The sequence below is a fragment of the Triticum urartu genome, chromosome 5, assembly GCF_003073215.2.
Source record: "Triticum urartu cultivar G1812 chromosome 5, Tu2.1, whole genome shotgun sequence".
In the NCBI taxonomy this organism is placed as follows: Eukaryota; Viridiplantae; Streptophyta; class Magnoliopsida; order Poales; family Poaceae; genus Triticum; species Triticum urartu.
The window spans coordinates 465,532,984-465,543,516 of record NC_053026.1 but is presented as its reverse complement, the minus strand read 5'-3'; positions in this window follow the sequence as shown (position 1 = coordinate 465,543,516).

Genomic DNA, 10,533 nt, shown 5'->3' with positions numbered 1-10,533 from the left:
CTCGGCTGGATCGGAGTTCAAGGGACATCATCGGGCTGAACGTGTGCTAAACTCGGAGGTGTCGTACGTTCGGTACTTGATCAGTCGGATCGTGAAGACGTACGACTACATCAATCGCGTTGTGCTAACGCTTCCGCTTACGGTCTACGAGGGTACGTGGACAACACGCTCCCCTCTCGTTGCTATGCATCACCATGATCTTGCGCGTGCGTAGGAAATTTTTTGAAATTACTACGTTCCCCAACAGTGGCATCCGAGCCAGGTTATATGCGTTGATGTAATATGCACGAGTAGAACACAAGTGAGTTGTGGGCGATATAAGTCATACTGCTTACCAGCATGTCACACTTTGGTTCGGCGGTATTGTTGGATGAAGCGGCCCGGACCAACATTACGCGTACGCTTACGCGAGACTGGTTCTACCGACGTGCTTTGCACACAGGTGGCTGGCGGGTGTCAGTTTCTCCAACTTTAGTTGAACCGAGTGTGGCTACGCCCGGTCCTTGCGAAGGTTAAAACAGCACCAACTTGACAAACTATCATTGTGGTTTTGATGCATAGGTAAGAACAGTTCTTGCTAAGCCCGTAGCAACCACGTAAAACTTGCAACAACAAAGTAGAGGACGTCTAACTTGTTTTTGCAGGGCATGCTGTGATGTGATATGGTCAAGACATGATGCTAAATTTTATTGTATGAGATGATCATGTTTTGTAACCGAGTTATCGGCAACTGGCAGGAGCCATATGGTTGTCGCTTTATTGTATGCAATGCAATCGCCCTGTAAATGCTTTACTTTATCACTAAGCGGTAGCGATAATCGTAGAAGCATAAGATTGGCGAAACGACAACGATGCTACGATGGAGATCAAGGTGTCGCGCCGGTGACGATGGTGATCATGGAGGTGCTTCGGAGATGGAGATCACAAGCACGAGATGATGATGGTCATATCATATCACTTATATTGATTGCATGTGATGTTTATCTTTTATGAATCTTATCTTGCTTTGACTGACGGTAGAATTATAAGATGATCCCTCACTAAATTATCAAAGTATAAGTGTTCTCCCTGAGTATGCGCCGTTGCGAAAGTTCTTCATGCTGAGACACCACGTGATGATCGGGTGTGATAGGCTCTACATTCAAATACAACGGGTGCAAAACAGTTGCACATGCGGAATACTTAGGTTAAACTTGATGAGCCTAGCATATAACAGATATGGCCTCGGAACACGGAGACCGAAAGGTCGAGCGTGAATCATATAGTAGATATGATCAACATAGTGATGTTCACCATTGAAACTACTCCATCTCACGTGATGATCGGACATGGTTTAGTTGATTTGGATCACGTGCTCACTTAGAGGATTAGAGGGATGTCTATCTAAGTGGGAATTCTTAAGTAATATGATTAATTGAACTTTAATTTATCATGAACTTAGTCCTGGTAGTATTAGCATATCTATGTTGTAGATCAATTGCTCGCGATATTGTTCCCCGTTTAATTTTTTATATATTCCTAGAGAAAACTATGTTGAAAAATGTTAGTAGCAATGATGCGGATTGGATCCGTGATCTGAGTATTAACCTCATTGCTGCACAGAAGAATTATGTCCTTGATGCACCGCTAGGTGACAGACCTATTGCAGGAGCAGATGCAGACGTTATGAACGTTTGGCTAGCTCAATATGATGACTACTTGATAGTTTAGTGCACCATGCTTAACAGCTTAGAATCGGGACTTCAAAGACGTTTTGAACGTCACAGGCCATATGAGATGTTCTAGGAGTTGAAGTTAAATATTTCAAGCAAATACCCGAGTTGAGAGATATGAAGTCTCCAACAAGTTCTATAGTTAAAAGATGGAGGAGAATAGCTCAAGCAATGAGCATATGCTCAGATTGTCTGGGTACTACAATCGCTTGAATCAAGTGGGAGTTAATCTTACAAATAAGATAGTGATTGACAGAGTTCTCTAGTCACCATCACCAAGTTACTAGAACTTCGTGATGAACTATAGTATGCAAGGGATGACGAAAACGATTCCCGAGCTCTTCGTGATGTTGAAATCGACGAAGGTAGAAATCAAGAAAGAGCATCAAGTGTTGATGATTGACAAGAACACTAGTTTCATGAAAAGGGCAAAGGGAAAGAAAGGGAACTTCAAGTAGAATGACAAGCAAGTTGTCACTCCCGTGAAGAAGCCCAAAGCTGGACCAAAGCCTGAAACTGAGTGCTTCTACTGCAAAGGAAATGATCACTGGAAGCAGAAATTCCCTGAATATTTGGTGGATAAGAAAGATGGCAAAGTGAACAAATGGTATATTTGATATACAGGTTATTGATGTGTGCCTTACTAGTGTTTATAGTATCCCCTGAGTATTTGATACTTGTTCGGTTGCTAAAATTAGCAACTCGAAACAGGAGTTACAGAATGAACGGAGACTAGTTAAGGGTGAAGTGACGATGTGTGTTGGAATTGGTTCCAAGATTGATATGATCATCATCGCACACTCCCTATACTTTCGGGATTAGTGTTGAACCTAAATAAGTGTTATTTGGTGTTTACGTTGAGCATAAATATGATTTGATCATGTTTATTGCAATACGATTATTCATTTAAGTTAGAGAACAATTGTTGTTCTGTTTACATGAATAGAACCTTCGATGTTCATACACACCAACAAAAATGGTTTGTTGGATCTCGATCATAGTGATACACATATTCATAATATTCAAGCCAAAAAGATGCAAAGTTAATGATGATAGTGCAACTTATTTGTGGCACTGCCGTTTAGGTCATATTGGTGTAAAGCCCATGAAGAAAATCCATGCTGATGGGCTTTTGGGATCACTTGATTATGAATCAGTTGATGCTTGCGAACCATGCCTCATGGGCAAGATGACTAAGACTCCGTTCTCTGGAACAATGGAACGAGCAACAGATTTGTTGGAAATCATACATACTGATGTATGTGGTCCGATGAATATTGAAGCTCACGATAGGTATCATTATTTTCTAATCTTCACAGATGATTTGAGCAGATATGAGTATATCTACTTGATGAAACAAAAGTCTGAAATATTTGAAAAGTTCATATAATTTCAGAGTGAAGTGGAAAATCATCGTAACAAGAAAATAAAGTTTCTACGATCTGATCGTGGAGGAGAATATTTGAGTTACGAGTTTGGCCTTCAGTTAAAACAATGTGAAATAGTTTCACTACTCACGCCACCTGGAACACCACAGTGTAATGGTGTATCCGAATGTCGTAACCGTACTTTATTAGATATGATGCGATATATGATGTCTCTTACTGATTTACCACTATCGTTTTCGGGTTATGCATTAGAGATAGTTGCATTCACGTTAAATAGGGCACCATCTAAATCCGTTGAGACGACACGGTATGAACTATGGTTTGGCAAGAAACCAAAGTTGTCGTTTCTTAAAGTTTGGAGTTGCAATGCTTATGTGAAAAAGTTTCATCTTGATAAGCTCAAACCCAAGTCGGAGAAGTGTGTCTTCGTAGGATACCCAAAAGTAACAGTTGGGTACACCTTCTATCATAGATCCGAAGGCAAGACATTTGTTGCTGAGAATGGATCCTTTCTGGAGAAGGAGTTTCTCTCGAAAGAAGTGAGTGGGAGGAAAGTAGAACTTGATGAGGTAACTGTACCTGCTCCCTTATTGGAAAGTAGTTCATCACAGAAATTTGTTCCTGTGACTCCTACACCAATTAGTGAGGAAGCTAATGATGATGATCATGTAACTTCAGATCAAGTTACTACCGAACCTCGTAGGTAAACCAGAGTGAGATCCACACCAGTGTGGTACGGTAATCCTGTTCTAGAGGTCATGTTACTTGACCATGACGAACCTACGAACTATGAGGAAGCGATGATGAGCCCAGATTCCGCGAAATGGCTTGAGGCCATGAAATCTGAGATGAGATCCATGTATGAGAACAAAGTATGGACTTTGATTGACTTGCCCATTGATCGGCGAGCCATTGAGATTAAATGGATCTTCAAGAGGAAGACGGACGCTGATAGTAGTGCTACTATCTGCAAAGCTAGAATTGTTGCAAAAAGGTTTTTGATAAGTTCAAGGTGTTGACTACGATGAGAGTTTCTCACTCGTATCTATGCTTAAGTTTGTCCGAATCATGTTAGCAATTGCCGCATTTTATGAAATCTGGCAAATGGATAAACAAAACTGCATTCCTTAATGGATTTATTAAAGAAGAGTTGTATATGATGCAACCAGAAGGTTTTGTCAATCCTAAAGGTGCTAACAAAATATGCAAGCTCCAGCGATCCATTTATGGACTGGTGCAAGCATCTCGGAGTTGGAATATACGCTTTGATAAGTTGATCAGAGCATATAGTTTTATACAGACTTGCGGTGAAGCCTGTATTTACAAGAAAGTGAGTGGGAGCACTACAGCATTTCTGATAAGTATATGTGAATGACATATTGTTGATCGAAAATAATGTCGAACTATTCTGCAAAGCATAAAGGAGTGTTTGAAAGGAGTTTTTCAAAGAAAGACCTCGGTGAAGCTGCTTACATATTGAGCATCAAGATCTATAGAGATAGATCAAGACGCTTGATAAGTTTTTTTTCAATGAGTACATACCTTGACAAGATTTTGAAGTAGTTCAAAATGGAACAGTCAAAGAAGGAGTTCTTGCCTGTGTTACAAGGTGTGAAGTTGAGTAAGACTCAAAACCCGACCACGGCAGAAGATAGAGAGAGAATGAAAGTCATTCCCTATGCCTCAGCCATAGGTTCTATAAAGTATGTCATGCGGTGTACCAGACCTATTGTATACTCTACCCTGAGTTTGACAAGAGAGTACAATAGGGATCTAGGAGTAGATCACTGGACATTGGTCAAAATTATCCTTAGTGGAATAAGGATATGTTTCTCGATTATGGAGGTGACAAAAGATTCGTCGTAAAGGGTTACGTCAATGCAAGTTTTGACACTGATCCAGATGACTCAAAGTCTCAATCTGGATAAATATTAAAAGTGGGAGCAATTAGTTAGAGTAGCTCCATGCAGAGCATTGTTGACATAGAAATTTGCAAAATACTTACGGATCTGAATGTGGCAGACCCGTTGACTAAACTTCTCTCATAAGCAAAACATGATCACACCTTAGTACTCTTTGGGTATTAATCACATAGCGATGTGAACTAGATTATTGACTCTAGTAAACCCTTTGGGTATTGGTCACATGTCGATGTGAACTATGGGTGTTAATCACATGATGATGTGAACTATTGGTATTAAATCACATGGCGATGTGAACTAGATTATTAACTCTAGTGCAAGTGGGAGACTGAAGGAAATATGCCCTAGAGGCAATAATAAAGTTATTATTTATTTCCTTATATCATGATAAATGTTTATTATTCATGCTAGAATTGTATTAACCGGAAACATAATACATGTGTGAATACATAGACAAACAGAGTGTCACTAGTATGCCTCTACTTGACTAGCTCGTTGATCAAAGATGGTTATGTTTCCTAACCATAGACATGAGTTGTCATTTGATTAACGGGATCACATCATTAGGAGAATGATGTGATTGACTTGACCCATTCCGTTAGCTTAGCACTCGATCGTTTAGTATGTTGATATTGCTTTCTTCATGACTTATACATGTTCCTATGACTATGAGATTATGCAACTCCCGTTTACCGGAGGAACACTTTGTGTGCTACTAAACGTCACAATGTAACTGGGTGATTATAAAGGTGCTCTACAGGTGTCTCCGAAGGTACTTGTTGGGTTGGCGTATTTCAAGATTAGGATTTGTCACTCCGATTGTCGGAGAGGTATCTCTGGGCCCACTCGGTAATACACATCACTTAAGCATTGCAAGCATTGCAACTAATGAGTTAGTTGCGGGATGAGGTATTACGGAACGAGTAAAGAGACTTGCCGGTAACGAGATTGAACTAGGTATTGAGATACCAATGATCGAATCTCGGGCAAGTAACATACCGATGACAAAGGGAACAACGTATGTTGTTATGCGGTTTGACCGATAAAGATCTTCGTACAATATGTGGGAGCCAATATGAGCATCCAGGTTCTGCTATTGGTTATTGACCGGAGACGTGTCTCGGTCATGTCTACATAGTTCTCGAACCTGTAGGGTCCGCACGCTTAAAGTTCGATGACCGTTATATTATGAGTTTATGTGTTTTGATGTACCGAAGGAGTTCGGAGTCCCGGATGAGATCGGGGACATGACGAGGAGTCTCGAAATGGTCGAGACGTAAAGATCGATATATTGGACGACTATATTCGGACTTCGGAAAGGTTCCGAGTGATTCGGGTATTTTTCGGAGTACCGGAGAGTTACGGGAATTCGCCGGGGAGCATATGGGCCTTATTGGGCCATACGGGAATAGAGGAGAGAGGCCAAAAGGAAGGAGGCCTGCGCCCCCCCCCCCCCTCTGGTCCGAATTGGACAAGGGGTGCAGCCCCCTTTTCCTTCTCCCTCTCCTCCTCTTTCCTTCCGGTAGGAGTAGGACTCCCCCCTTGGCGCGCCCTTCTCCTAGGCCGGCCGCCTCCCCCCTTGCTCCTTTATATACAGGGGCAGGGGGGCACCTCTAGATACACAAGTTGATCGTCTCTTAGCCGTGTGCGGTGCCCCCCTCCACCATAGTCCACCTCGATAATACTGTAGCGGTGCTTAGGTGAAGCCCTGCGTCGGTAGAACATCAACATCATCACCACGTCGTTGTGCTGACGAAACTCTCCTCAACACTCGGTTGGATCGGAGTTCGAGGGACATCATCGGGCTGAACGTGTGCTGAACTCGGAGGTGTCGTACGTTCGGTACTTGATCGGTCGGATCGTGAAGACGTACGACTACATCAACCGCGTTGTGCTAACGCTTCCGCTTACGGTCTACGAGGGTACGTGGACAACACTCTTCCCTCTCGTTGCTATGCATCACCATGATCTTGCGTGTGCGTAGGAAATTTTTTGAAATTACTACATTCCCCAACAACAATACGTGCCTTGTTGCCCCTTCTGTCACTGGGAAAGGACACCGCAAGATCGAACCCAAAGCTAAGCACTTCTCCCATGGTAAGAACAACCAATCTAGTAGGCCAAACCAAACTGATAATTCGAAGAGACTTGCAAAGATAACCAGTCATACATAAAAGAATTCAGAGAAGATTCAAATATTATTCATAGATAGACTTGATCATAAACCCACAATTCATCGGTCTCAACAAACACACCGCAAAAAGAAGATTACATCGAATAGATCTCCACGAGAGAGGGGGAGAACGTTGTATTGAGATCCAAAAAGAGAGAAGAAGCCATCTAGCTACTAGCTATGGACCCGTAGGTCTGAAGTAAACTACTCACACTTCATCTGAGGGGCTTGGATGATGATGTAGAAGCCCTCCGTGATCGATGCCTCCTCCGGCGGAGCTCCGGAACAGGCCCCAAGATGGGATCTCGTGGATACAGAAATTTGCAGCGGTGGAATTAGGTTTTTGGCTCCGTCCCCGATCGTTTGGGGGTACGTGGATATATATAGGAGGAAGAAGTACGTCGGTAGAGCTGTGAGGGGCCCACGAGGCAGGGGGCGCGCCCTGGGGGGCGCCCCCTACCCTCGTGACCACTTCGTAGCTTTCTTGATGGAGGGTCCAAGTCTCCTGGATCTTATCTGATGAGAAAATCACGTTTCCGAAGGTTTCATTCCGTTTGGACTCCGTTTGATAATCCTTTTCTTCGAAACCCTAAAACAGACAAAAAACAGCAATTCTGGGCTGGGCCTCCGGTTAATAGGTTAGTCCCAAAAATAATATAAAAGTGGATAATAAAGCCCAATAATGTCTAAAACAGTAGATAATATAGCATGGAGCAATCAAAAATTATAGATACGTTGGAGACGTATCATCCACCTCCTTCTAGTTAGGGTTAGCGTTGTGTTTGCTCATTTGTGAGATAGAGCTTTGATCATCCATATCGGATCTACTCCACGAGAGAGACCATGGCCCCTCTACGGAGAAGATCCACCTTGTATTCAAGACCCCTCATGGGAAGATCCCCTTGTGGATTCAAGACCTCCTCACGGAGAAGAACCGGTTACCTCTTGTATCGTCCATTGTTGACTTTGGATCTTGTATCTCTCTTTGTGTTTCGAGGATCTAGCACATGTGTGATCATACTTGTTGGTTTGAGTGTTCTCTTGTGTTCCCCTCGTGATTTTCCCCTCGTTTCCCTCCTCGTGTTCTTCGCGTTCTTCGCGGGATCCGCTCCTTTCGTGAAAGATCGGGCCACTAGGGTTCTACCCTACATCAAATCCTTTTGACATCCACCTATTATATCTCATAACTGAAATATATAGTAACTGCTAGTTTAACCCGAACTTACTTTAAGTATTGCCATGACGAGACAATTTCATTATACCCCCTCCGTTCGAAAATACTTGTGATCAAAATGGATAAAAAAAGATATATCTAGAACTAAAATACGTCGATACATCTTCTTTTATCCATTTTGATGACAAGTATTTCTAGACGGAGGGAGTAGCTAACTCCTTTGATCTTGTCATAAACTATTAGTAACAAGTCAAGCTTTATAAAACATTTTTATCTTTGTCATTTAATAGATCCATTACTATGCGTTAGACTCTAAATTCAGAGGGCTTATTGATACGTCTCCAACGTATCTATAATTTTTGATTGTTTCATGCTATTATATTATTAATCTTGTGTGCTTTATATGTTATATTTATATCATTTTTGGGAACTAACCTATTAACTCAGTGCCTAGTGCCGGTTGCTGTTTTCTGCATGTTCCGGAGGGTTTGAGCAAGCAAAACCCTGCGGGTTCCATCCCCGTTGCCATCTTGACCCAAAATGTGATTTTGTTTCCACAGTTGGTTAAATTCGAAATGGTTTCACCAAAGCCTTAGAAAGACAACAACTAGAAGATTTTAAAACCAATCTCAACATGGTAAATATGTGAGTGGGCATGTTAAATTGGACGTGTTAACCATTGTATCAAGGAACACCGCCTTTTCTCATCAGAAAAGACACCCAAAGGGCATCTATTACTGAATATGATCAATATAAACAATATGCAATACAATGGAAATACAACAAGATGAAATGTGACCAACAAATAATAGTATCACAATGAAAACCATCCTAGCCGTCATCTTCCTTCAATTGTACACTGTCTGTCGGAGCTTGAAAAATGCAAAGAAGAATCAGTAAGGGAAAAGGACACCTACCAATGCCCTAGCCATACAAGACTTTGAAGCCGAAATAGCCACTCGACACTAGAAATGAGATCTAGTAACTGCTGAAGTAATATCGGTTGGGGCATCACCCCCCCCCCCTACACACACATTCCAGGTTATATAGTCCTTCACCACTAGTCTAGATGGTTGGAAAACCGGGCCAAGCTACGTAATAACTCAAAAAGGAGGTTAAAGTCGTCGCACCAAGATCCAGCCAACTGCCTCCCATACTTTGCACACCAACTACCATGGTCCAAAGAAAGACAACAAATATGACAACACCTGCCCTTCATCGGCATCGAACCAAACGTCGATAAGGTAAGGAGAGGCCCGAGAGACCTTATTTCAATGTATCATTGCTGCCACCACCTCATCCGATGAAATTAGGGAAATAAACATCTATGGAAAAGAAGAAGAACAAAAGGGACAAGTCTCCACCCCTCTAACCGGGGACAAACCGCCGGAGGGAGAGAGGAAGGGGACCGAGGCGGCGAAGGAATGGCGGATTATAAACCAAACCTTCTAGAGCTTTTGGGTAGCACGCGTTCATTCAATTTGTTGTAATCTGATTTGTTAGGGTAAGGTATGTTCTCCTCTTTGTGTAGGTTGATGATGAGACCGAAGCCTAATCTAAACCAACCGACTCCTTGTACTCGTTGCTTATGCTAAACACGGATGCGTCACACATACACTTCCATGATCTACTTCACTTACAAGAAGGCTCTCCTTGGACTCAGGACTTGTGCACCTTGTTCATGTTGCTAGCGTAAGTATCTCGTAGTATTCGGCATATGATGAATTAGAGATATTTTTTGATTGTGTAGGGATCGCAATATCCTAGTAATTTATTCGTTTCGATTGTATCTTGATTCTCAAGTTGAGACTATAAATGGAGGCAAACTCCCAAGGAGCATCTGAGAGCAAAACCATCTTTGTCAATTTAACATTAGAGCCACGGCCTCATCTCATGTCTCCCGTGCCACATCGTCCATCATCCATGAGTGGCATGACCTCCCACGTTACTGGTGCTCCATCTATATGGCCCTGCCGCCACCATCCCTTCATCGGCTTCATCACCGTTCATCTCACCTGTGCCAATTCTCTCCTTGGAAAATGCAGGTTATGCTCGATAGAACCTCCTTGGGTACCCTGATGGTACCGCTGCTGCGCCACCTTGACCATCATTGAGGGTTCTGCGCAGACAGAACGAGCATGACCTGTGCCTTCCACAGGAGAAA